This window comes from Pristiophorus japonicus, chromosome 5, assembly GCF_044704955.1.
Source record: "Pristiophorus japonicus isolate sPriJap1 chromosome 5, sPriJap1.hap1, whole genome shotgun sequence".
NCBI lineage: Eukaryota > Metazoa > Chordata > Chondrichthyes > Pristiophoridae > Pristiophorus > Pristiophorus japonicus.
Genome location: NC_091981.1, coordinates 105,186,660 through 105,214,492, shown reverse-complemented (window position 1 = coordinate 105,214,492; position 27,833 = coordinate 105,186,660). Strand labels below are relative to the sequence as shown.

Sequence of the window (27,833 nt, the reverse complement as noted above, 5' to 3'; positions counted from 1 at the left end):
ACAAGACAATCTCTGACCACTTCATAGAAACATAGAAATTAGGTGCAGGCGCAGGCCATTCAGTCCCTCGAGCCTGCACTGCCATTCAATAAGATCATCATGGCTGATCATTCAACCTCAGTACCCCTTTCCTGCTTTCTCTCCATACCCCTTGATCCCTTTGGCCATAAGGGCCATATCTAACTCCTTTTTGAATATATTTAACGAACTGGCCTCAACACCTTTCTGCGGTAGAGAATTCCACAGGTTAACCACTCTCTGAGTGAAGAAGTTTCTCCTCATCTCGGTCCTAAATGGCTTACCCCTTATTCTTAGACTGTGACCCCTGGCTCTGCTCTGAACATTAGGAACATTCTTCCTGCCTGTAACCTGTCCAATCCCGTCAGAATTTTATATGTTTCTATGAGATCCCCTCTCATTCTTCTAATCTCCAGTGGATACAAGCCCAGTTGATCATATGTCAGTCCTGCCATCCCAGGAATCAATCTGGTAAACCTTCGCTGTACTCCCTCGATAGCAAGAATGTCCTTCCTCAGATTAGGGGACCAAAACTGAACACAATATTCCAGGTGTGGCCTCACCAAGACTCTGTACAACTGCAGTAAGACCTCCCTGCTCCTATACTCAAATCCTCTAGCTATGAAGGCCAACATGCCATTTGCCTTCTTCACCACCTGCTGTACCTATATGCCTAACTTCAATGACTGATGTACCATGACACCCAGGTCTCGTTGCACCTCCCCTTTTCCTAATCTGTCACCATTCAGATAACATTCTGTCTTCCTGTTTTTGCCACCAAAGTGGATAACCTCACATTTATCCACATTATACTGCATCTGCCATGCATTTGCCCACTCACCTAACCTGTCCAAGTCACACTGCAGTCTCTTAGCATCATCCTCACAGCTCACATTGCCACCCAGCTTAGTGTCATCTGCAAACTTGGAGATCTTACATTCAATTCCTTTGTCTAAATCATTGATGTATATTGTAAATAGCTGGGGTCCCAGAACTGAACCCTGCGGCACCCCACGGGGACCCGTTTATTCCGACTCTCTGCTTCCTGTCTGCCAACCAGTTCTCTATCCACGTCAATACATTACCCCCAATACCATGTGCTTTAATTTTGCACACGAATCTCTTGTTTGGGACCTTGTCAAAAGCCTTTTGAAAGTCCAAATACACCACATCCACTAGTTCTCCCTTGTCCACTCTATCTAGTTACATCCTCAAAAAATTCTAGAAGATTTGTCAAGCATGATTTCCTTTTCATAAATCTATGCTGACTTGGACCGATTCTGTCACTGCTTTCCAAATGCGCTGCTATTTCATCTTTAATAATTGATTCCAACATTTTCCCCACCACCGATGTCAGGCTAACCGGTCTATAATTCCCTGTTTTCTCTCTCCCTCCTTTTTTAAAAAGTGGCGTTACATTAGCTACCCTCCAGTCCTTGTATCCCTCATCACCACATCCTGATGCTCCTCCGAAACCCCTCATCTATCACCACATTTGGTTGGACCACATCAAGTGCTATTGGGCCTTACTCTCCTCTCAAAACTGCCGACTACTCCAGGATCATCCTGAAGAGGTAAAATATCCACCCCCACTTCTCCATGCCCACCAAGCTAACCACCCGCCTAGCTTAGACCTGAACCTGCATCTTTCTCTCAATTATCTCAACTTCCCCGATGTACTTTCCAAGCTCATTTTGTCCATGAGACCCACTCCCTGCTCCTTTGACACCATTCCATTAAACTGTTTACCACCCTAGCTTCCCTTCCTGGCCCCTTCAAAATACCATGCATGCGCGGTTTTTACTACTGAAAAGCTGATGAGCCTGCTACGTGGGAGCTGCAGTGTGCTGCGGCCACACAACTTGAAGGGAACATTGGTCCTGACCGCCTCCCTTTCAAAACTGCCACCATCCCTCCTCAAAAAAAAAACTTCTACTTCTCCAACCTCCCATGTTGTTGCCTTCCAAATATGTGCCTGTCTTTTCATAATTATGTGTTTTAATCTTTTCAACCAGGTTTCCATTCTTGTCACAGCAGTGAAATGGACCTAACCAGTGTCACCAATGGCATCGTATATGACTGCAACTGTGATGCATTATCTATCCTCATCCTCTCTGCAGCCTTTGCCGCTGTGGAATGCCTCTCGTCCGTTGTCCAGCTCAGTGGGATTTCCCTCACTTGGCACCATTCCTACCTATTTGATCAAAACCAGAGTATCTCCACCAATGACCTCCTCTTTCCACCCCGTTACCTCCTCTGTCCCCCCAATAATATATCCTTGGCCTCTCATATACCTCATCTACATGCTGCCCCTTGGCAACATCCTCCGCAGACAAGGGGCCAGCTTCCACCCAGCTCTACCAATCCAACACTGCTCTCAACCCCTGCACTGCCTCTATGTTCTCAGTCTGCTTATCCGATATCTGAGTCATGGATGAGCCACAATAAAGAACATTGAAGCCATCATCCTCAGCCCCACAACAAACTTTGTTCTGCCATCGATTCTATCCCCCCTCCCTGGCCTTCGTCTCAAACTGAACCAGACTGTTTATAACCTCAGCATCCTATTCGACCTTGAGCTAAGCTTCCGATTCAACATCCTTTCCATCACAAAGACGACCCACTTTCACCTCCATAATATCACTCCTACCTCAATCCATCTGTTGCTGAAATAGTCAACCATGCCTTTCTTGCCTCCATGCTGGAATATTCCAATGCTTTCATGACCAGACTCGCATTCTCCCCCTTCTGCAAACTTCAGCCCACCCAAATTTCTGCTGCCCATATCTTACTCTGCACCAAGTCCCTATCACCCTTGCTGGTCTACAACACTTCCAATTTAAAATGTTGTCATTATGTTTAAAACTCTTCAGGGCCTCCTTCCTCCCTAACTCTGTAACCTCTTCCAGCGCTACAACTCCTCTCAAACTCTCCGTTCCCCTGACTCTGGCCTTCTGTGTATCAATCCTCCCTTTGCTCCATCACTTGGAGGTCGTGACTTCGGCCTTCTAAGCTCCATGCTCTGAATTCCCTTCCTAAACCGCTGTACCTCCTTAAAATATACTTGATGACCTCCTTCCTATAACTCCTTCAGCTTGGCATTCAGTTTTATGCCTTTGTGAAGCGCCTTGGTATATTTTCCTCCATTAAAAGGTGCTATATAAATGCAAGCTGCTGATGTAATAACAATGGCCATTAAAAAGCTGAAGGTTAATTTCTCAGTCTCTTCCCTTATATGATGATCGAGGTTGATTGGCATGTGCTAACCAAAATTTTATACACTGATGCAATTTCTTTAATACTTTGAATTGCAAGTTTCATGGGCGATCAACTATTCCCATATCACAATTGAAGGAATAAACAAATTAACAAAATGAGAAAAAAACTCATGTTGTTCCGAAATGTGGAACAGAATTGTCCAGACTTCGATCTTTATTAGTCCCAGAATTCGATCCTTCCTCACTAGACTACCGCTACTTAAAACACAGGTGCAAATGGCAGAGACTTTGAACAAATATTTTTTTATCAGTCTTCACGATAGAAGGCACTAAAAACATCCCAATAATAGATAATCAAGGGGCTATAGGGAGGGAGGAATTTAAAACGATCACTAAAGAAAAAGTACTCGGTAAAATAATGGGACTAAAGGTGGACCTGATGGCCTGCATTCTCGGGTCTTAAAAGAAGTGACTGCAGAGATAGTGGAGGAATTGGTTGCAATCTATCAAAATTCCTTGGATTCTGGAAAGGTCCCAGCGGATTGTAATGCCTCTATTTAAAAAAGGAGGGAGACAGAATGCAGGAAAATATAGACCAGTTAGCCTAACATCTGTCGTTGTGAAAATGTTGCAGTCCATTATTAAGGAAGCAGTAGCAGGACATTTGGAAAAGCATAATACAGTCAAGCAGAGTCAGCATGGTTTTATGAAAGGGAAATCATGTTTGACAAATTTGCTGGAGTTCTTTGAAGATGTAACGAGCAGGTTAGATAAGGGAGAACCAGTGGATGTGGTCTATTTGGATTTCCAGAAGGTATTCGATAAGGTGCCACATAAAAGGTTACTCCGTAAGTCGACCCCTTTATTTCAGGAATCAACTTAGTGACCCTTCCCTGAACTGCCTCCAATGCAAGTATATCCTTCCTTAATTGAGACCAAAACTGTACGCAGTACTCTAGGTGTGGCCTCACCAATACACTGTTGGAGGTAATATATTAGTGTGGATAGAGGATTGGCTAACTAACAGAAATTGGGGAGTTGGGTAAATGGGTCATTTTCTGGTTGGCAAACGGTAACTAGTGGGGTGCCACTGGAAATGGTGCTGGGGCCTCAACTATTTACAATCTATATTAATGACTTGGATGAAGGGACCGAGTATAATGTAGCTAAGTTTGCTGATGATACAAAGGTGAGTGGGAAAGCAAGTTGTGAGGAGGACACAAAGAATCTGCAAAGGGATATAGACTAGCTACTTGAGTGGGCAAATATTTGGTAGATGGAGTATAATGTGGGAAAGTGTGAGGTTATCCACTTTGGCAGAAAAAATAGAAAAGCAAATTATAATCTAAATGGAAAAAAATTGCAAATTGCTGCAGTACAGAGAAACATGGGGGTCCTTGTGCATGAAACATAAAAAGTTAGTATGCAGGTACAGCAAGTAATCAGGAAGGCAAATGGAATGTTGGTCTTTATTGCAACGTGGTTAGAAACATAGAAACATAGAAAATAGGTGCAGGAGCAGGCCATTCAGCCCTTCTAGCCTGCACCGCCATTCAATGAGTTCATGGCTGAACATGAAACTTCAGTACCCACTTCCTGCTTTCACGCCATACCCCTTGATCCCCCGAGTAGTAAGGACTTCATCTAACTCCCTTTTGAATATATTTAGTGAATTGGCCTCAACTACTTCCTGTGGTAGACAATTCCACAGGTTCACCACTCTCTGGATGAAGAAGTTTCTCCTTATCTCGGTCCTAAATGGCTTACCCCTTATCCTTAGACTGTGACCCCTGGTTCTGGACTTCCCCAACATTGGGAACATTCTTCCTGCATCCAACCTGTTCAAACCCGTCAGAATTTTAAACGTTTCTATGAGGTCCCCTCTCACTCTTCTGAACTCCAGTGAATACAAGCCCAGTTGATCCAGTCTTTCTTGATAGGTCAGTCTCACCATCCCGGGAATCAGTCTGGTGAATCTTCGCTGCACTCCCTCAATAGCAAGAATGTCCTTTCTCAAGTTAGGAGACCAAAACTGTACACAATACTCCAGGTGTGGCCTCACCAAGGCTCTGTACAACTGTAGCAACACCTCCCTGCCCCTGTACTCAAATCCCCTCGCTATGAAGGCCAGCATGCCATTTGCTTTCTTAACCGCCTGCTGTACCTGCATGCCAACCTTCAATGACTGATGTACCATGACACCCAGGTCTCGTTGCACCTTCCCTTTTCTTAATCTGTCACCATTCAGATAATAGTCTGTCTCTCTGTTTTTACCACCAAAGTGGATAACCTCACATTTATCCACATTATACTTCATCTGCCACGCATTTGCCCACTCACCTAACCTATCCAAGTCACTCTGTAGCCTCATAGCATCCTCCTCGCAGCTCACACTGCCACCCAACTTAGTGTCATCCGCAAATTTGGAGATACTACATTTAATCCCCTCGTCTAAATCATTAATGTACAATGTAAACAGCTGGGGCCCCAGCACAGAACCCTGCGGTACCCCACTAGTCACTGCCTGCCATTCCGAAAAGTACCCATTTACTCCTACTCTTTGCTTCCTGTCTGACAACCAGTTCTCAATCCACGTCAGCACACTACCTCCAATCCCATGTGCTTTAAATTTGCACATTAATCTCCTGTGTGGGACCTTGTCGAAAGGCTTCTGAAAGTCCAAATATTCCACATCAACTGGTACTCCTTTGTCCACTTTATTGGAAACATCCTCAAAAAATTCCAGAAGATTTGTCAAGCATGATCTCCCTTTCACAAATCCATGCTGACTTGGACCTATCATGTCACCATTTTCCAAATGCGCTGCTATGACATCCTTAATAATTGATTCCATCATTTTACCCACTACTGAGGTCAGGCTGACCGGTCTATAATTCCCTGCTTTCTCTCTCCCTCCTTTTTTAAAAAGTGGAGTTACATTGGCTACCCTCCACTCGATAGGAACTGATCCAGAGTCAATGGAATGTTGGAAAATGACTGTCAATGCATCCGCTATTTCCAAGGCCACCTCCTTAAGTACTCTGGGATGCAGTCCATCAGGCCCTGGGGATTTATCGGCCTTCAATCCCATCAATTTCCCCAACACAATTTCCCGACTAATAAAGATTTCCCTCAGTTCCTCCTCCTTAATAGACCCTCTGACCACTTTTATATCCAGAAGGTTGTTTGTGTCTTCCTTAGTGAATACTGAACCAAAGTACTTGTTCAATTGGTCTGCCATTTCTTTGTTCCCCGTTATGACTTCCCCTGATTCTGACTGCAGGGGACCTACGTTTGTCTTTACTAACCTTTTTCTCTTTACATACCTATAGAAACTTTTGCAATCCGCCTTAATGTTCCCTGCAAGCTTCTTCTCGTATTCCATTTTCCCTGCCCTAATCAAACCCTTTGTCCTCCTCTGCTGAGTTCTAAATTTCTCCCAGTCCCCAGGTTCGCTGCTATTTCTGGCCAATTTGTATGCCATTTCCTTGGCTTTAATACTATCCCTGATTTCCCTAGATAGCCACGGTTGAGCCACCTTCCCTTTTTTATTTTTACGCCAGACAGGAATGTACAATTGTTGTAATTCATCCATGCGGTCTCTAAATGTCTGCCATTGCCCATCCATAGTCAACCCCTTAAGTATCATTAGCCAATCTATCTTAGCCAATTCATGCCTCATACCTTCAAAGTTACCCTTCTTTAAGTTCTGGACCATGGTCTCTGAATTAACTGTTTCATTCTCCATCCTAATGCAGAATTCCACCATATTATGGTCACTCTTCCCCAAAGGGCCTCGCACAATGAGATTGCTAATTAATCCTCTCTCATTACACAACACCCAGTCTAAGATGGCCTCTCCCCTAGTTGGTTCCTCGACATATTGGTCTAGAAAACCATCCCTTATGCATTCCAGGAAATCCTCCTCCACCGTATTGCTTCCAGTTTGGCTAGCCCAATCTATGTGCATATTAAAGTCACCCATTATAACTGCTGCACCTTTATTGCATGCACTCCTAATTTCCTAGTTTCCTCCCCAACATCACTACTACTGTTTGGAGGTCTGTACACAATTCCCACTAACGATTTTTGCCCTTTAGTGTTCTGCAGCTCTACCCATATAGATTCCACATCATCCAAGCTAATGTCTTTCCTAACTATTGCATTAATCTCCTCTTTAACCAGCAATGCTACCCCACCTCCTTTTCCTTTTATTCTATCCTTCCTGAATGTTGAATACCCCTGGATGTTGAGTTCCCAGCCCTGATCATCCTGGAGCCACGTCTCCGTAATCCCAATCACATCATATTTGTTAACATCTATTTGCACAGTTAATTCATCCACTTTATTGCGGATACTCCTTGCATTAAGACACAAAGCCTTCAGGCTTGCTTTTTTAACACCCTTTGTCCTTCTAGAATTTTGCTGTACAGTGGCCCTTTTTGTTCTTTGCCTTGGGTTTCTTTGCCCTCCACTTTTCCTCATCTCCTTTCTGTCTTTTGCTTTTGCCTCATTTTTGTCTCCCTCTGTCTCCCTGCATAGGTTCCCATCCCCCTGCAATATTAGTTTAACTCCTCCCCAACAGCACTAGCAAACACTCCCCCTAGGACATTGGTTCCAGACCTGCCCAGGTGCAGACCGTCCGGTTTGTACTGGTCCCACCTCCCCCAGAACCGGTTCCAATGCCCCAAGAATTTGAATCCCTCCCTGCTGCACCACTGCTCAAGCCATGTATTCATCTGCGATATCCTGCGATTCCTACTGACTAGCACGTGGCACTGGTAGCAATCCCGAGATTACTACTTTTGAGGACCTACTTTTTAATTTAGCTCCTAGCTCCTTAAATTCTTTTCGTAGGACCTCATCCCTTTTTTTTAACCTATGTCGTTGGTACCAATGTGCACCACGACAACTGGCTGTTCTCCCTCCCATTTCAGAATGTCCTGCACCCGCTCCGAGACATCCTTGACCCTTGCACCAGGGAGGCAACATACCATCCTGGAGTCTCGGTTGCGTCCGCAGAAACGCCTATCTATTCCCCTCACCATCGAATCCCCTATCACTATCGCGCTCCCAATCTTTTTCCTGCCCTCCTTTGCAGCAGAGCTACCTACGGTGCCACGAACTTGGCTGCTGCTGCCCTCCCCTGATGAGTCATCCTCCCCAACAGTACTCAAAGCAGTGTATCTGTTTTGCAGGGGGATGACCACAGGGGACCCCTGCACTATCTTTCTTGCACTGCTCTTCCTGCTGGTCTTCCATTCCCTATCTGGCTGTGGACCCTTCTCCTGCGGTAAGACCAACTCACTACACGTGATACTCACGTCATTCTCAGCATCGTGGATGCTCCAGAGTGAATCCACCCTCAGCTCCAATTCCGCAACGCGGACCGTCAAGAGCTCGAGGCGGATACACTTCCCACACACGTAGTGGTTGGAATATAAAAGCAGGGAAGTCCTGCTACAACTGTACAGGGTATTGGTGAGACACCTAGAGTACTGCGTACAGTTTTGGTCTCCTTATTTAAGGAGGGATATACTTGCATTGGAGGCAGTTCAGAGAAGGCTCATGAAGTTGATTCCTGAAATGAAGGGGTTGACTTATGTAGAAAGGTTGAGCCTATCTATACTCATTGGAGTTTAGAAGAACGAGAGGTGATCTTATTGAAACATATAAGATACTGAGGGGGCTCGACAAGGTAGATGCAGAGAAGATGGTTTCCCTCGTGGAGAATCTAGAACTAGGGGACACAGTTTCAGAATAAGGGGTCGCCCAGTTAGAACTGAGATGAAGAGGAATTTCCTCTGTGAGGGTTGTAAATATGTGGAATTCTCTGCCCAGAGAGAGCTGTGGATGCTGGGTCATTGAATATATTTAAGGTGGAGATAGTCAGATTTTTGAACGATAAGGAGGTGAAGGGTTATGGGGAGCGGGCAGGGAAGTAGAGCTGAGCGCAAGATCTGATCAGCCATAATCTCATTGAATGGCGGAGCAGGCTCGAGTGGCCAAATGACCCACTCCTGCTCCTATTTCTTATGTTCCTATGTTCATATCACTTGAAAAATAAAATAAAATAACTATTTCAAGCCAGGCAGAATATTCTGGATATGTAAATACCATTTCTGCGGAGGAAGGGTTGGAGGACAATACTGACGATCAATAGCTTTGTTATTCACAAAATGGTCTTCATTTGCACATTATCTTCAGATATGTGGATTGGGATTCATTTTCTCCTTCATTTGTTTCCAACTGCCTCAGTTAATGCTTGAAATATTGTAGTAAGAGTGGTCTAGTCTAAAGTTTAGTACTTACAACACTGTCAATATAAGATATATTAAATTGCCAGTTCAAGAGACAACTGAAGTAAAGAATGTGACTTGATTATTGCTGGCTAGTGACAATATTCCATTCTCAAGACTGATTAAATATCAAGAAAAATAGCAAAGTGGTAACATGCATACACATTTGGTTCCCCAAACTGGTGGGTTTTCAATTCTACATGCCACCTCCCTATTATTGACAGAACTTTCCCTACAGGGAGGAAAGTAAATGTTATTAAAAAACACACACACACACACACACACACACACACACACACAAAGAGGTACAATCCTTCCCGAAACCACAGTTGTGCATTCCTTAGCCTGTTTAGAGCAGCAATGGTCACCTGCCCTCTCAGCCACAGTTAGAGGACAAAATGGAAGTTTATCCTTGAAATAAATACCATAATTAAATTTGGACTTGAGTGGAAAGAAATGAGAAAGTTAGAGCTTTAAAATTAATGTCAAGAAAAATTATAAAAATATACATAGGCTGTTTTTCTAAAGCTTCATTTGGGAGTGGGAAAGTATACAACCTCTGTGAAAGCAAGGGAAAATTGGTCTGATATCATTTTATATTGCATTTCTGGTATAAACAGAATACTAGGTAGCTTGGTGTTAAATGTGGAATTTATTACTTATAAAACTCCCTTATGCCTCGACATTTTGCAGATGAATTTGCTTGCTCGTTTTTTTTTAAATACACCTTTGCAAAATGCCTTGCAGCTGATTTTAATTTTTTTTTAGAAAAAGAACGATTTTCTCTTTTAGCTATTTCACAGCAGTTACTGTGCACAAACCTAGTTTCCATGCTCTACAAACTGCATTTTGTATGATCCAGGATCAAAACGTATTCCAATGCAAATTGAAATTTATGATGGTTTGTGCTACATTTCCTTTGGATGAATAAAGTACCACACATTAGGCTAAAACAATTATGGCTTTATTTATAATTTTACAAGCATATAGAAACATAGGATAAACAGCTAAAATTAGGTAATACTAGACAGTACAGCAATTAGAGTTTCTTTCCAAAGTTCGCAAGGGGTTACTTTACCCCCCTTCAAAGGTTTTACTCCTACAAGACTTGGCAAATAATCTTGTTTCACAGAACTTAGGGTTTCCTGCCTAGTAGTCGTGATCGACATCACACCATACCACACAGTTCACTTACCTGCTTAGCTATTAGAGGAGCTATATGCTATAATCAGATAATTCACAACCACAAAATCATTTCAGACAAAATACATAAATAAAAACTTAGCTGAAGGCCAACTTTTCAGCAGAGACCTGTGGCTTGAATGTAAAATACCAACTAATGAATTTAGGAAAATTAAATTTAGAAAAGTATTACAAATGAATATGGAGATTTAAATTGAATTCATCCACTTGAAGTAGGACAATTCTTAAGTTAACGATAATTAAGTTATTTTGAATCATTTCATCTGAAAGCACGAGGAGCTTGCAATTTATATTGCTTAAAACACGCTCATGGTCATTAGATATTTACACATCCCTTTTGGGAATGTCCCAATAATTACTCCTAGTGATCTAATACCCGGTTTAATTTCCTGGATGGTTGTCTTTCAAATACTCAGAAATTTTCTCTCCTCCACTCCCTGTCAGTTTTGTGAACAACCCTCTTTAGAAGTGGTCTCAAATAATCAGATGTGTTTAGATGATGCTGGCCAAAAGTTGTACTCTGATTGCTGGAAATCAGCAAAAACTCCATTTCAAAATTGGCTGAACTCCATACATATTATTGTGACTTAGTTTAAAAGGTTTGCTGGGGAAGTTTAATTTGCTCAATGATCCGTTCTTTGATTACATACAAATTAGTCACAATGTCAAAAGGAACAAGAACTTGCACAGATCCCTCAGACAATCCCAGATCAGACTTAAATCTTACAGTTCTCTTTATTTGGTTAAGTTTACACTGATATTTGTTTCCATTTTTAAACTTGAATTATGTACTCAATGGAGGCAGCCATGAATTATGTGGTACAGGTATTTGTATAATAAGAACATAAGAAATAGGAGGAGTAGGCTATTTTGCCCGTCCAGCCTGCTCCGCCATTTAATAAGATCATGGCTGATCGATCATGGACTCAGCTCCACTTCCCTGCCTGCTCCCCATAACCCTTTGTTCCCTTATTGCTCAAAAATCTGTCCATCTCCACCTTAAATGTATTCAATGATTCAGCCTCCTCAACTCTCTGGGGCAGAGAATTCCATAAATGAGAGAAGAAATTCCTCCTCATCTCAGTTTTAAATAGGTGGCACTTTATTCTGAGACTACGTCCCCTATTTTTAGTTTCTCCTATGAGTGGAAATATCCTCTCTGCATGCACCTTATTGAGCCCCCTCATTATCTTATATGTTTTGCTAAGATCACCTCTCATTCTTCTGAACTCCAATGAGTATAGGCTCAAACTACTCAGCCTATCTTTATAAAGTCAACCCCCTCATCTCCGGAATCAACCTAGTGAACCTTCTCTGAATAGCCTCCAATGCAAGTATATCCTTCCTTAAATACTAAGACCAAAACTGTTGTGTCTATGGTGTACTTATGAATGACTCCACAAGGCAATTTGTTGCACTTGAACTGTTGTGACCTTGGTCCTTTATTCCAAACTCCAGAGTGCTGTGCAAGCATGGTGTGCAGCCTTTTATACAGGGCCCTGCCACCAGGGCAGGAAACCCCCCCAGTCGCACCCTGTAGTGGTGCCAGCATGTATGTACACGGTGTGAACTTTATTGATAGTACATCAGGTAAACAAGTCTCCATCTTATACAATCTCACAGTGACTACACAGAGAGTACATCCATAGTCAGCATATACAACATCATCTCTCCCCCCCCCCCCCCCCAAAGTCCTTTGTACCAATTACCTTTGCACTATGTGCTCTGGCTTAGCTCTCCCCAGACTTAAGTGCCTTGCACCTTGGCTGTGCTTTGGCTTGGCCCTCTCCCTGTTAACCCGCTTTTGCCACAACGTTGGGTAGTGGTTATCAGATTGGATGGTTCGATGATGCGGTGGAGGTTCCAGTGGGTTCTGGTTGTGATCCATGTGTGTGTCCATGGCTACATATATCCATTCCCCCCCCCCCCCCCCACCACAGTGGCACCTAGGTTCCGTGACTTACATTTGTTACGTTTTACGGCCGTGCGCCAAGATTGGGTAGATTGCATTCATGGTTTAGTCATGGTCAGTACAGGTATGCGAGGACGCGAGTTCCAGAGCAACCGGACGGAGTCCTAGTCGTCTGATGGCGGCGTGCATTCCCTGCTAGCAGGGTGGGCTTGGTTCGTTCACTGAGCCAGGACTCGGGGCCTTTGCCATTGCGTAGTGGTGGGCAGAGCCATAGATGTGTGTGGCCTCCCTGTCCTCCTTTGAGGGTGCAGAGTCTTCTGCCTGCTCTCTAACGGTGTTGGGAACCTGCCTGTTCCAGGTCCCGTTTGCGGAACTCGTTGGGCCTGACCTTTCGCTCCCGGACATGGCCAAGGTAGCGACTGGGTCTGGGGGCTGCGCCATCTCCATCCGGATGATGGGCAACGGCGGCCAACTGTGCATATTGGCACCATTTTCGTTTCCAGGTCCGTGGCGACTGGTGCCATCGGGTCCTTGCAGCGTGGGATAGACCTGACGCAGAGTATCAGGCTCCGCGCCTTTACCCTCCCGAATTCGCTCGCTTGCTGCTCTAGGGGACACTCTATTCCCGACATCTCGCACCAACATTTAGTTCTTTGCATTAGGACTGGTACCGACATCTCGCAACAACATTCTGTTCTTTAGTGCCAACATCGCACAACAACATTCTGTTCACAATCTTAATCGGTTCGTTACATTGATCGTCATGCATACAATGCCTCTAAGTTCAGTTGGTTGCAGGTCTCCTTTAAGAGAACCCTGCTGGCTTTACCCCAATCCGATCCTTTGTTGGACCCCACATGTTGGTCCCTCAGAGCTGCACCTCGTGATGTTGCCGCGGCCATCTTTTTTTTCAGCCACGCTGCTCCTCGCTGCAGCAGGAACACCATCTTGCCTCGGTCCTCGAGGTCGACTGCGTTGATCCTTCTCTCCCGCGATTCAGCCACAAACGCTTGAAGGGTACTTGTGAATTCGATCTTCCTCCCCAGGAGTCCTGCCACTGGAGTAAGGAAGGTATTTTTAGATCGTCCCTGTTGGATCATTGCCACGCAGTTGTGATGGGCGGTCCGTGCCTCAGGTGCTGTGCTGGTCTGTTCTCTGGTGCCTTGCTCATGCAAAGATGAGGTTTTGCTCTGCCTCTGAGCACGGGGGACATAGATTGTTGGAGTGAAGAGGTCTTCCCATTTCTACTGGATCTTCCTCATCCACCTTCTACCGAGTAGCGTTGGGCCATCACCTGCAACAATCCACAGAGGTAACTTATGCATCACACCATTATGGATTACACTTACATCCGCACTACCAAGGACTGGGATCGGCTCCTTGGTGTAGGTGTGCAACTTTTCCTGCACTGGAACCAGCTTGGGTCGTTTTTCGTTCCACAGTCTCTCAAAGGCATCCTGGCTCATCACTGACTGGCTCGCCCCCGTGTCCACTTCCACGAAGGCTGGAACGCCATTTTTCTCTACTTCCATCTTCACTGAAGGACAATCGATGGTGCAGGTATAAACACTCCTTACACTTCTTCTTGGGGCTGAGCTGCCTCTCTGGCCAAATCATCATATTTTCCGCTGGATTCAAAATCATCTACTGACTCCTCTGCTAGACGGTGAGTCATATTTCTTTTACACATGCGCTGGAGGTAGCCCTTCGTGTTATAGGCTTTGCATACGTACTCCGCAAACCGACACTGGTGAGCCCTATGGTTTCTTCCGCAACGCCAGCATGGTGCTACTCAATTAGCACCCCTCGGCAGACTCTGAGTTCTGGAACCCTGAGGTCTGTGCTCTTTGCCCTGGGCAGAGCCACATTCTACAGTCTTGCCTGTGAAAGGCACCATTCTATGTACAGTACTTGCCGGGTGTGAGTCCACAGACTGAATGATTTGCTTGGTGCTGCAGGTCGAGGTCATGAATGCCTGACTGATGCCGATGGCTTTCTGCAGATTGACTGTGGTGTCGGCAGATAGTAGCTTGTGAAGGAGGCCCTCGTGGCTAATTCCTATAACGAAGATGTCTCGCAATGCTTTGTTGAGGTGCGTGCCAAAATTACATGATGCCGCAAGTCTCCTGAGTTCGGCAGCATATTTTGCAATCTCCTGGCCCTCATGTCTGCGGTGCGTGTACAATCTGTGCTTTGCCGTGAGGATGCTCTCCTTTGGTTTAAGTTGGTCGCGAATTAGTTCAGTCAGCTCGTCGTATGTCTTATCCTTGGCCTTCGTGGGTGCCAGCAAATCCCTGACGAGCCGGTAGACCTCGGGCCCACAACTGGTCAGCAGAATAGCCTTGCGCTTCTCCGCCAATGTGTCCGTCTCCCCTGCCAGGTCATTTGCCACAAATATTGCTCGAGCCTTTCCGTTAAGGCATCCCAATCATCACCCTCTGCAAAGTCTTTTAGTGTGCCAAAGGTAGCCATGATCACATGCAAGTTCTTATTCTTGTCGCCAGTTGTTGTGTCTATGGTGTACTTATGAATGACTCCACAAGGCAATTTGTTGCACTTGAACTGTTGTGACCTTGGTCCTTTATTCCAAACTCCAGAGTGCTGTGCAAGCATGGTGTGCAGCCTTTTATACAGGGCCCTGCCACCAGGGCAGGAAACCCCCAGTATCCACCAGTTGCACCCTCTAGTGGTGCCAGCATGTATGCATACGGTGTGAACCTTATTGATAGGACATCAGGTAAACAAGTCTCCATCTTATACAATTTCACAGTGCTACACATAGAGTACATCCATAGTCAGCATATACAACAAAAACTGTATGCAGTACTCTAGGTGTGGCCTCACCAATTCCCTGTACAGTTGTAGCAGGACTTCTCTGCTTTTATACTCTATCTCCCTTGCAATAAAGGCCAACATTCCATTTGTCTTCCTGATTACTTGCTGTACCTACATACTAACTTTGTGTCTTTCATGCATAAAGACCCCCAGGTCCATTTGTACTGCAGCATTTGCGATTTTTCTCCATTTAAATTATAATTTGCTTTTCTATTTTTTCTGCCAAAGTGGATAACCTCACATTTTCCCACATTGTACTCCATCTGCCAAATTTTTGCCCACTCACTTAGCCTGTCTATGTCCCTTTGCAGATTCTTTGTGTCCTTCTCACAATTTGCTTTCCCACCCATCTTTGTATTATCAACAAACTTCATCCAAGTCATTAATATAGATTGCAAATAGTTGAGGCCCCAGCACCGATCCCTGCAGCACCCCACAAGTTACTGTTGGCCAACCGGAAAATGACCCATTTATCCCAACTCTGTTTTCTGTTAGTTAGCCAATCCTCTATCCATGCTAATATATTACCCCCAACCCCGTGAACTTTTATCTTGTGCAGCAACCTTTTATGTGGCACCTTATTGAATGCCTTCTGGAAATCCAAGTACACCACATCCACTGGTTCCCCCTTATCCACCCTGCTCGTTACATCCTCAAATAACTCCAGCAAATTTGTCAAACATGATTTCCCGTTCATAAAATCATGCTGACTCTGCTTGATTGAATTATGCTTTTCCAAATGTCCTGCTATTGTTTCCTTAATAATGGACTCCAGCATTTTCCCAATGACAGATGTTAGGCTAACTGGTCTATAGTTTCCTGCTTTCTGTCTCCCTCCTTTTTTTAAAGAGACATTACGTTTGCGCTGGGTGGGACCTCTCCAGAATCCAAGGAATTTTGATAGATTGCAACCAATTCCTCCACTATCTCTGCAGCCACTTCTTTTAAGACCCTAGGATGCAGGCCATCAGGTCCAGGGGACTTGTCCGCCTTTAGTCCCATTATTTTACTGAATACTTCTTTAGTGATAGTGATTGTATTAAGTTCCTCCCTCCCTATAGCCCCTTGATTATCCACTATTGGGATGTTTTAGTGTCTTCTACTGTGAAGACCGATACAAAATATTTGTTCAATGTCTCTGCCATAGAAGTCACAGGATTAGGGAATAGTTTTGACTATGACAGGGATGTTTGTATTGGCGCAGATTCACCATGCTTTATGAAATAGCTAGTCACTTGTGTACGCATTTAAATATCCAAAGAATATGTAAAAAAAATGTATATTAAACACACATTTTGAATTCAATTTTGAAGTAGGTGGACAAGATTATTTGCGACTGTATAAAATGAATAGCTGCTCCAGGATTGCATTTACTGAGCGACCACAAATAGATACAGATGAGGAATGTCATTTGGCCCACCCTGATAAAAAGAACCTAGAGTGCTTTCACTGTATAAAACTGGTTCTTTAAATGATCTCAGGATCTTTGTGTCTACTGCCCGAAGCTAATCAGATGTCCGTTCTACACAAGAAATAGGAGCAGGAGTAGGCCATTCGGCCCTTTGCGCCTGCTTCGCCATTCAATAAGATCATGGCTGATCTTTTACTTCAAAAGCAAAACACTGCGGATGCTGGAATCTGAAATAAAAATAGAAAATGCTGGATATACTCAGCAGGTCAGGCAGCATCTGTGGAGTGAGAAACAGAGTTAACGTTTCAGGTCGATGACCTTCGTCAGAGCTCTGACAAGTTTCTCTCTCCACATGTTCTGCCTAACCTGCTGAGTATTTCCAGCATTTTCTGTTTTTATACCCCATATCCCTTGGTTCCCTTAGTATCCAAAAATCTATTGATCTCTGCCTTAAATATACTCAACGACTGAGCATCTATAGCCCTTTGCGATAAAGAATTCCAAAGATTCACAACCATTTGAGTGAAGAAATTTCTCCTCATCTCAGTCCTAAATGACCAATCTGTTATGCTGAGACTGTGACCCTTAAGTTCTAGATTCCCCAGCAAGGGGAAACATCCCCTAGATTCGACCCTGTCAAGCCCCTTAAGAATTTTATATGTTTCAACGAGATCACCTCTCATTCTTTTAAACTCGAGAGAATATAGGCATAATCTACTCAATCTCTCCTTTTAGGACAATCCCTCATCCCAGGAATATCTAGTAATCCTCTCTGTTGCACTCCCTTTAAGGCAAATATATCCTTCCTTAGGTAAGGAGACCAAACCTGTACACAGTACTCTAGGTGTAGTCTCACCAAGGCCCCATATAATTGTAGTATGACTTCTTTACTCTTATACTCTAATTCCTTTGTAATAAAGGCTAACCTACCATTTGCTGTACCTGCATGTTAACTTTCAGTGATTCGTGTACAAGAACACCAAAATCCCTCTGAATACCAACATTTCTCAGGCTATCACCATTTAAAAAAAATATTCTGCTTTTCTATTTCTCCGACCAAAGTGGATAACTTCACATTTCTCCATATTATTTTCCATCTGCCACATCCTTGGCCACTCACTTTTGCAGCCTCCTTGCGTCCTCCTCACAGCTTACTTTCTCACCTAACTTTGTATCATCAGCAAATTTCGATACATTACACTCGGTTCCCCTCATCTAAGTCATTGATATAGGCTGTAAATAGCTGAGGCCCAAGCAATGATCCTTGCAGTACCCCACTAGCCACTAAACAGCCAACTCGAAAATTACTTGTTTATTCCTACTCTCTGTTTTCTGTCCGTTAACCAATCCGCAATCCACGCTAATATATTACCCCTAATTCAATTAGCCCTAATTTTGTGTAATAACCTCTTGTGACACCTTATTGAATGCTTTTTAAAAATCCAAATACATTACGGGGGATCCTATCCACCCTGCTAGTTACAACCTCAGAAATCTCTAGCAGATTTGTCAAACACGATTTTCCTTTCATTAATCCGTGCCGACTTTGTCCAATCATGTTATGATTTTCTAAGTGCCTTGTTACCAGATTCCTAATAATTGATTCTAGAATGTTCCCTACTACTATCCTATAGTTCTGTTTTCCCTCCTTTCTTGAATAGCGGGGTTACGTTTGCTACCTTCCAATCCACGAGGACCGTTTTAGAATCTTGGGAATTCTAGAAGATCAAACCAAAGCATCCACTATCTTTGTAGCCACCTCTTTTACAACCCTAGGATGTAGGCCATCAGGTCCAGGGGATTTAATGGCTATTAGTCCCATTAATTTCTCCAGTACTATTTATTAATACTAATTTCTCTAAGTTCCTCATTCACGCTAGCCCTTGGTTCCCTGCTATTTCCAGAATGTTTTTTGTGTTTTCTACCGTGAAGACAGATCATCATCATAGGCAGTCCCTTTGAATCGAGGAAGACTTGCTTCCACTCTAAAAATGAGTCCTTAGGTGGCTGAACAGTCCAATTTGAGAACCACAGTCCCTGTCACAGGTGGGACAGATAGTCATTGAGGGAAAGGGTGATTGGGGGGACTGGTTTGCCGCACGCACCTTCCGCTGCCTGTGCTTGATTTCTGCATGCAAAGATAGATACAAAGTATTTGTTTAATGTCTGCCATTTCCTTATTTCCCATTATAATTTCTCCTCTCTCTAACGCTAAGGAACCCACATTTACTTTCTCTAATCTCTTCCTTTTTACATACCAACAGAAGCTTTTACAATCTATTTTTTATGTCTCTTGCTAGTTTACTCTCATATTCTATTTTCTCTTTCTTTATCAATTTCTTGGTCCTTTGCTGAATTCTAAAATCCTCCTAATCCTCAGGCTTACTACTTTTGACATTCTAAGCCTCTTCCTTTACTCTAATACTATCTTTAGCTTATCTTGTTAGCCACGGTTGGCCCACTTTTCCATGGGGTTTTTTTTTTGTTAAGGGAATGTATATTCATTGCAAATCATTGCTTATCTACCATCATATCTTTTAATGTAGTTTTCCAATCGACCTTAGCCAACACGCCCCTAATACCTATTTAGGTGACTTTGTTCAAATTTAACTCCCTAGGTTCCGACTTAACTAATCACTCTCAATCTCAATATAAAATTCTATCACACTATGGTCACTCTTCCCCAGAGGCTCCTTTACTGCAAGTTATTAATCAACTCTGTCGCATTGCACAAAACTAGATCTAAAATAGCCTGTTCCCGAGTTGGTTCCTCGACATACTGATCTAGAAAACTTTCTTGAATGCATTCCATGAACTCCTCCTCTGCACTATTACTGCAAATTTAGTTTTCCCAGTCTATGTGAAGATTAAAGACCCCACGATTAGTGTATTGCCCTTGTTACATGCACTTCTAATTTCCTGGTTTATACTCGGCCTGACACTACAGCTACTATTAGGGGGCCTATAAACTACTCCCACTAGTGTTTACTGTCCCTTGTTGTTTCTTAGCTCCACATAAACTGATCCTACATCTTGTTTTTCCAAGCTAAAATCCTTTCTCTCCACTGTCTTTATCCCATCCTTATTATCAAGGATACCCCTCCCCCTTTTCCATTTTACCTATCTCTTCTAAAAGTCAAGAGTCCTGGAATATTTAATTTGCAGCCTTGGTCACTCTGCAACTATGTTTCTGCAATGGCTATTACATCAAATCCATTGATTTCTATCTGTGCTATTAAGTCATCTATTTTGTTGCAAATGCTTTGCGCATTCACCTTTAACTTGACCTTTTTTCTATTTTTCGCTTCTGTCACCGTAGTCACTAATGCCCTATTACTTTTGTTAAGCACTCTGCCCCTACCTGACCCAGTCTGCTTATTTTTACCCAAATCAATTTACTCTTGCTCTACAGCCGACTTTTCTCTTGCTGCTTTTGAATTTAACCTTTCTTTAATCTTCCTACCCCTACTAAAGCCCTTTAAACCCATACTACAACCTAGTTATTTAATTCACCACATGGACTGCAACAGTTCAAGAAGACGACTCACCACCACCTTCTCAAGGGAAATTAGGAATGGACAATAAATCCTGGCCTTGCCAGCGACGCCCACATCACATGAACGATTTTTTTTTAAAAAGCAGGTCACTGGTCCCAGCCCGGTTTAATTGGAGACTATCCCAATAGAACAGCTCCCTCTTTACTAAGTACTGGCGCCAGTGCCCCATGAATCAAAACTCCTGCTTTGCACACCACTCTCTCAGCCACGTATTTAACCATTTAATCGGTTTGTCCCTGTGCCAATTTGCACGTGGCTCAGGTAGCAATCCAGAGATTAATACCTGTGACGTTCTGTGTATTACTTTCGATCCTAGCTCCTCAAACTCTCCCAACAGAACATCATTTCTAGTTCTACCTATGCCGTTGGTTACTACATGCACCACGACAACTGGATCTTCCCCATCCCATGCTAAGTTCTTCTCCAGCCGCGAGGAGATGTCCTTAGCCCTAGCACTGGGCAGGCAACAACAGCTTTAGAACTCACGATCATGGCTGCAGAGAACAGTATCCCCCACTGCCCCCCTCCCCCCCTCACCTACCACTACAATGTTTCTTTTCACTCCACCCACTTGAATGGTTTCCTGTACCATGGTCAGTTTGTTCATCCACCCTGCAGTCTTTTATCCCATCCTCACAGGCAGCAAAAACCTTGTACTTGTTGGATAAGGGCAAAGACCAAAGCACCTCCAGCATTGCACTTGGGGTCCTTTACCTGCCTGTTGACTACTCTCTGGATGACGAACATCTGGCCATCAGACCCAAATTTTCCTTTTGTTAGATTGAACCTGTATCCCCCCCAGTCTATAAAATGTGGGCAGGTACAGCAGGAGCGGGCGGCGAGGTCGTGGCGAAGGAGCGGCGAGAGATCGCAGAGCGATGTGATCGGGGTCCAGGAGAGGTGCGGGCCCAGGGGCAGCACGGGCCAGCCCACACTGCGATATATGTGCGCACTAGCCCAATGCAGCAGAGCTGGCCTCCAGTCGTCTTGGGTAATCCTTGCCACTGGACCAAGACCTAGCTCTGTCAAGCCCGTGTGGTGGCTGGTGTGCAACGGCCACCACACGTTAAAAAAATCCACGCACAGGCATCTTCCACCCTTCAAGATGTAGTTCGGGATCTGGAATTTTAGATTCTTCATTGAAACACCTGTGAAGTCATCCCTTTTTGCCGTGGAAGCAAGTCATCCTCGTTTCGAGGGACTGCCTATGATGATGATAAAATGTGTGGTTTGAAGTAGTGGCACAGATTTAGTTTATCTATTATGTTTATTATGTTTCTATTACTGTCTCATAAATCTCCGAGATTCCCTTAGTCAACTCCTATAAAAACTGAATAACTCAGGTTTTCCAGTCTTTCCTCATAACCAAGTTCTTGGATAATGTATAGTTAAAAATTCACATTTATTTGTTGATTACTTCTTCCATTCACCTCAGTGTTCCCTTCACCCATCTTCCAGAATTTCTGGAATCTGTTCTGCACATCACTTTGAAGGTAAAGTCAAGCTGGTTTAATCTAGGCTTGCTAATCCTATGTAAACATTTATTCCTGCATGCTCGGGCATTATGCTTTTAAAGGTTACTTTCCATTTGGCCTCAACTGAGGTGGTTCTAACAAAGCTACTACATCAATTTGCTTAAATTCTTCCTTCATTCCCTTGAAGTTGGTGTTTTAATAATTGCACACTTGGATGTTCATTCTCCGTCATGCTGAATCTCCAATTCCGTCAAAGTTATTGGCCCATAATTTGCTGTCAAAATAACGGTGAGGCTAATAGCGCTCTTTATTATTTATGCGCAAATACTACAGCGACTTCAGGCGAAGGCAGATGCAAGATCAAATGTGGACATCAAAAAGTTGCTGGCTGTGTGCCGCTCCGCTGTTAGTTTTGCGAAAATGACATCTCACTGTCTGCGTCACCATTGAAATGCATTAAACAGTGTGAAGTTGCTGTACTTGCACGATAGATACAAATTAAACTCACCACAAAATGTTAATTCTTTTCCATTTCAATCTAAGTACCTTTTTAACGATATGATAAGTATTAATTACTGTCAGTCAATATATCTGGCACTGAAAATTAACTATTTTAAGTGTGGAGTCTCATTCCTTCAAGTTTTACTAGTTGGATATTTAAAAAATATTAAATTTAAAATGAAAAAAAAACTTCTCCTGTGTCGCTTTTTTTCTCTCTTAATCCACCTTTCTTTCCCTCTCTTTAGTTCCCTTTTTGTACTTGATTTGACATTGAATTCATCCACTCTAATTTACATTTCCTTCTCAGTCCTTGCACTGTTAATTTCACAAACCTTCAACCTAATTGGTTAAGGAAATACACAATTGCTTGCCTTGTTCACTCAGGTCCCAGATGCCCAGTTTCACTCATTGCCCAGTTATCAGCTCGCACTTTCAGCAACTTGTCACGCAAAACATTTTAAAAACCTAAATGTGCAACGGCAAGTCTAACTTGTCAGATGCCATTAGATTCACTCCTGCAGCAAATTATGGCCCAATAACTCATGCCAAAGTTACCACAACTTCAGTTCTCTATTTTATCTGGATCGTCTACTTGTGATTATTGTAAGGTCATTGCCTCTTGTGGCTTTCCCAACACAATGGATCATGAAGCAGTTATGTACATTATACCTTTACTATATTTAGCCACTCCTAATGTATATTCGGTTAAAGTCTCCTGTTGAAATAATCTCTTGTATTCTACAAATGTGGCCAATGCTGCCAAGCATTTATTTTCCACCCCAATTCCCAAGGTGATGATATCCTTTTCTTTGAACCACTGTAGTCCTCACATTGACGGTTCTCCTACAGTGGTATTAAGATCATTTCAGAATAGTGATCCTTTGACCATGAAGGAACAGTGATACATGTCCAACTTAGAATAGTGAGCAACTTGGAGGTGATCGTTCCCATCTTGTTCTTGTCCTTCTTGGTGGTCGAAGTCACAGGGGGAGGGAAGTGCTGTTGAAGTAACCTTTGTGCATTGCTGCAGTGCAGCTTGTAGATTGCACACACTGCAGTCACAGTGAGCCAGTGGTAGAGGTGCTAAATAGCGAGTGCAGTGACATCGGGGTTAATGAAGCAGAACACTGCATCTTTAGTGTTATTGTGGCTGAACTCAGCCAAGCAAGTGGTGAGTATTCCAACACACTCCTAACTTGAGCATTATAGACGGTGGAGAGGATTTGAAAGGACAGGAGGTGAGACACTTATCCTAGGTAATCAGACACTACCCTGCTCTTATAGTCACAGTGTTGATATGGCTGGCCCAGTTAAGCTACTGGTCATTGTGGTGATTAAGGTTGCCAACTGTGGTTGAAAATATTCCAGCAGGTTTTATCACATGATTTCCCACCTCCATCCACCCAGTTCCTATGATCCTGCCATCAGTTGCCTAACATGCATCCTTGCAGTGCATTGTCTTCCTATGTCATTTGGAAAGCGAACAGATGGGATGATTATTGGCTATCAGTCAAACAGCTTTTTTCCCACATCTCTAATGTTTTTATAACTAACAAAAGTGTTCAAAGAAAATGAAAAAAATCCACTTTGATTTTCTCCTGGGTTGCTCGCAGCAGTGAAACTTTAATTCCTTGAGGCTCCGGCACAATCCAAGATTAGCATGCCTAATAGCATTACTCAATGTCTTAATGGGGGACACGGGGACGCAGTGATGGTGGTGGCATTGAAGGACAGAATGAGATGACTGGGCTTCCTCTTGCTGAAGATGGTCATTACTAGCACTTGTATAGCACAAATGTTACCTGCCACTTGTTAGTTCTGCTTGTTTTCCAATCCTGCATGGGCTGCTTCATTATCAGAGGAGTCATAAATGCAGCTAAACACTGGAATTGTCAGCAATAGTCCCATCGCTGGCCTCGTGATGAATGAAAGGTCATTATTGAAACAGCTGAAGATATTTGAACTAAGGACGCTTCCCTGAGGAACTCCTGCAGCCATATCCTGGGGTTATTATGATGATTGGCCTCGGATAACCACAATCATTTTCGTCTGTGTCAGGTACAACATCAGGCACTGGAAATTTTCCCTTTAACCTCCATTGATCTCAGTTTTGCTACAGCTCTTTTGTACTGCAGTGACAACATGGCCAGCTACTATCACCTCTCTTCTGCCATTCAGCTCTTGTGTCTATGTCGAGATCATGGCTGAAATGAGGTTTGGAGCCTCGTGGTTCTGGCAGAACACAAACTGAGCACTGGCGAGCAGGTTATTAATGAGTAGATGTCACTTCATGGCAATATTGATGACTCTTTCCATCATTTTGCTAATGATTAGGTGGAGGCTGATATGGTGGAATTGGCTAGGCTAGATTTATCTTGTTTTTGATGGATAGGACATACCTAGGCAATCTTCCACATCATCGGTGAGATGCCATGTCCTTGCTGCTCTGTAACATCTTGGCTAGGGTAGAACTACTTCTGGTGCTACAGCCAGGATGCTGTCAGGGCCCATATCCTTTGCTGTGCCCACTGCATTCAGCTGCTGCATATTGTCATGTGGCACAAACCAAAGTGGTTGGACACTGGCATCTATGATGGTGGAGCCCCCTGGAAGACGTCAAGTGAGATTGTCCACTTGGCACACCTGCAAACACATCAGTCTGTTTCTTGCACTCAGGGCTGTGCTCCACCACGATTAAGGCTGGGGATGTTCATGGAATCTCCTTGGCATATTATTTGTCTGGTTGTCTGTTACCATTCTCAACTGGATGTGGGGAAAAAAAACTAGAGCTTTTTCCTGATTCATTGGTGCTTTTGGTGTTTGGCATATCATTTTGCTTTCCTAATTGCTTGCTGTACCTGTATGTTAATTTTCAGTGATTCCTATACAAGGACACCTAGATCCCTCTGAATATCAATACTTCCCAGTCTCTTACCGTTTAAAAAACATTTTGCCTTTCTATTTTTCCTACCAAAGTGGATAACTTTGCATTTCTCCACCTAATAGTCCATCTGCCATGTTATTACCCACTCACTTAACTTGTCTATATCTCTGTGCAGCTTCCTTATAACTTACTTGCCCAAGTAGCTTTATGTCATCAGCAAACTTGGGATACATTACACTAAGTCCCCTCATATAAGTCATTGATATAGATTGTAAATAGCCTCATCTCTCTCATCTGGAGGGAGGAGAGCATGCCAGGAGATCTCAGAGATGCAATAATCATGACCGTCTTTACAAAAGGGGATAAGTCCGACTGCGGCAACTACAGAGGAATCTGTCTATTATCAGCCACTGGGAAAGTCGTCGCTAGAGTCCTCCTCAACTGTTTTCGCCCTGTGGCTGAGGAGCTCCTCCTGGAGTCACAGTGTGGATTTCGTCCCCTACGGGGCACAACGGACATGATGTTTGCAGCACGACAGCTGCAGGAAAAATGCAGGGAACAGCACCAGCCCTTATACATGGCCTTCTTTGCCCTTACAAAGGCCTTTGACACCGTCAACCGCGAGGGTCTATGGAGCGTCCGCCTCCGTTTCGGATGCCCCCAAAAGTTCGTCACCATCCTCTGCCTGCTCCACAATGACATGCAGGCCATGATCCTTACCAATGGACCCATTACAGACCTAATCCACGTCCGGACCGGGGTCAAACAGGGCTGCGTCATCGCCCCAACCCTCTTCTCAATCTTGCTCGCTGCCATGCTCCACCTCAGAGTCGACAAGTCCCCCGCTGGAATAGAACTAAACTACAGAACCAGTGGGAACCTGTTCAACCTTCGCCGTCTCCAGGCCAAGTCCAAAACCACTCCAACCTGTGTTGTTGAGCTACAGTACGCGGACGACGCCCGAGTCTGTACACACAGAGGCTGAACTCCAGGACAAAGTCGACGTATTTACTGAGGTGTACGAAAGCATAGGCCTTACGTTAAACATCAGCAAGAGGTCCTCCACCAGCCTGTCTTTACCGCACAGCACTGTCCCCCAGTCATCAAGATCCATGGCACGGCCCTGAACAACGTGGACCACTTCCCATATCTCAGGAGCCAACAAGAGCAGGCATTGATGACGAGATCCAACACTGCCTCCAGTGCTCCAGTGCAGCCTTCGGCCACCTGAGGAAAAGAGTGTTTGAAGACCAGGCCCTGAAAACTGCCACCAAGCTCATGGACTACAGGGCTGTAGTAATACCCGCCCTCCTGTATGGCTCAGAAACATGGACCATGTACAGTAGACACCTCAAGTCGCTGGAGAAATACCACCAACGATGTCTCTGCAAGATCCTACAAATCCCCTGGGAGGACAGACGCACCAACATTAGCATCCTCGACCAGGCCAACATCCCCTGCATTGAAGTACTGACCACACTTGATCAGCTCCGCTGGGCAGGCCACATAGTTCACATGCCAGACATGAGACTCCCAAAGCAAGCACTCTACTTGGAACTCCTTCATGGCAAACGAGCCAATGGTGGGCAGCGGAAACGTTACAAGGACACCCTCAAAGCCTCCCTGATAAAGTGCAACATCCCCAATGACACCTGGGAGTCCCTGGCCAAAGACCGTCCTAAGTGGAGGAAGCGCATCCGGGAGGGCGCTGAGCGCCTCGAGTCTCGTCGCTGAGAGCGTGCAGAAATCAAGTGCAGGCAGCGGAAAGAGCGTGCGGCAAACCAGTCCCACCCACCCCTTCCCTCAACGACTATCTGCCCAACCTGTGACAGAGACTGTGGTTCTCGTATTGGACTGTACAGCCACCCAAGAACTCATGTTAAGAGTGGAAACAAGTCTTCCTTGATTCCGAGGGACTGCCTATGATGATGATGATGAAATAGCTGAGGCTCAAGCACTGATCCTTGTGGTACTCCATTAGTTACAGCCTGCCAACCCGAAAATGACCCGTTTATTCCTACTTTCTGTTTTCTGTCCATTGACCAATCCTCAGTCCATGCTAATATAATACCCCCAATCCCATGAGCTGTACTTTTGTATAATAACCTCTTAGGTGGCACCTTATTGAATGCTTTCTGAAAATCTAAATACACTACAATCTACTGGTTCTCCCTTATCTGTTACATCCTCAAAAAACTCTAACAGATTTATCAAACAGAATTTCCCTTTCATAAATTCGTGTGACTCTGCAGAAAGGCGGAGGTTTGGAGGAGGTGGAGAGCCCAGTATTCAATCAGTTTAGGGCAGGTGGAGGAAGAGGAAGTTGGCCTCAACTATGGACGGTGGAGGGTGGACGATTTCTCAATCTGTGTGCATGTGTATGTGCCTGCTTGTTGGAGGGAGTGGTGCCAATGGAAAAACTTTGACTAGAGTTTAGCTTAACCAAGTTTGACTAAGGTCAAAAGACAGTACTGACAACAGTCGCAAGCTTCCTGAAAGATTTCATTTTTGCTCAACAGA

General features: G+C 44.0%; 1 protein-coding gene across 4 annotated transcripts in view; it reads right to left on the bottom strand.

Moving 5' to 3' along the window:
- Positions 1–27,833, bottom strand: part of tax1bp1b (Tax1 (human T-cell leukemia virus type I) binding protein 1b) — a 276,059-nt gene that overhangs the window by 77,576 nt on the left and 170,650 nt on the right. The gene's annotated exons all lie outside the window — the stretch shown is intronic.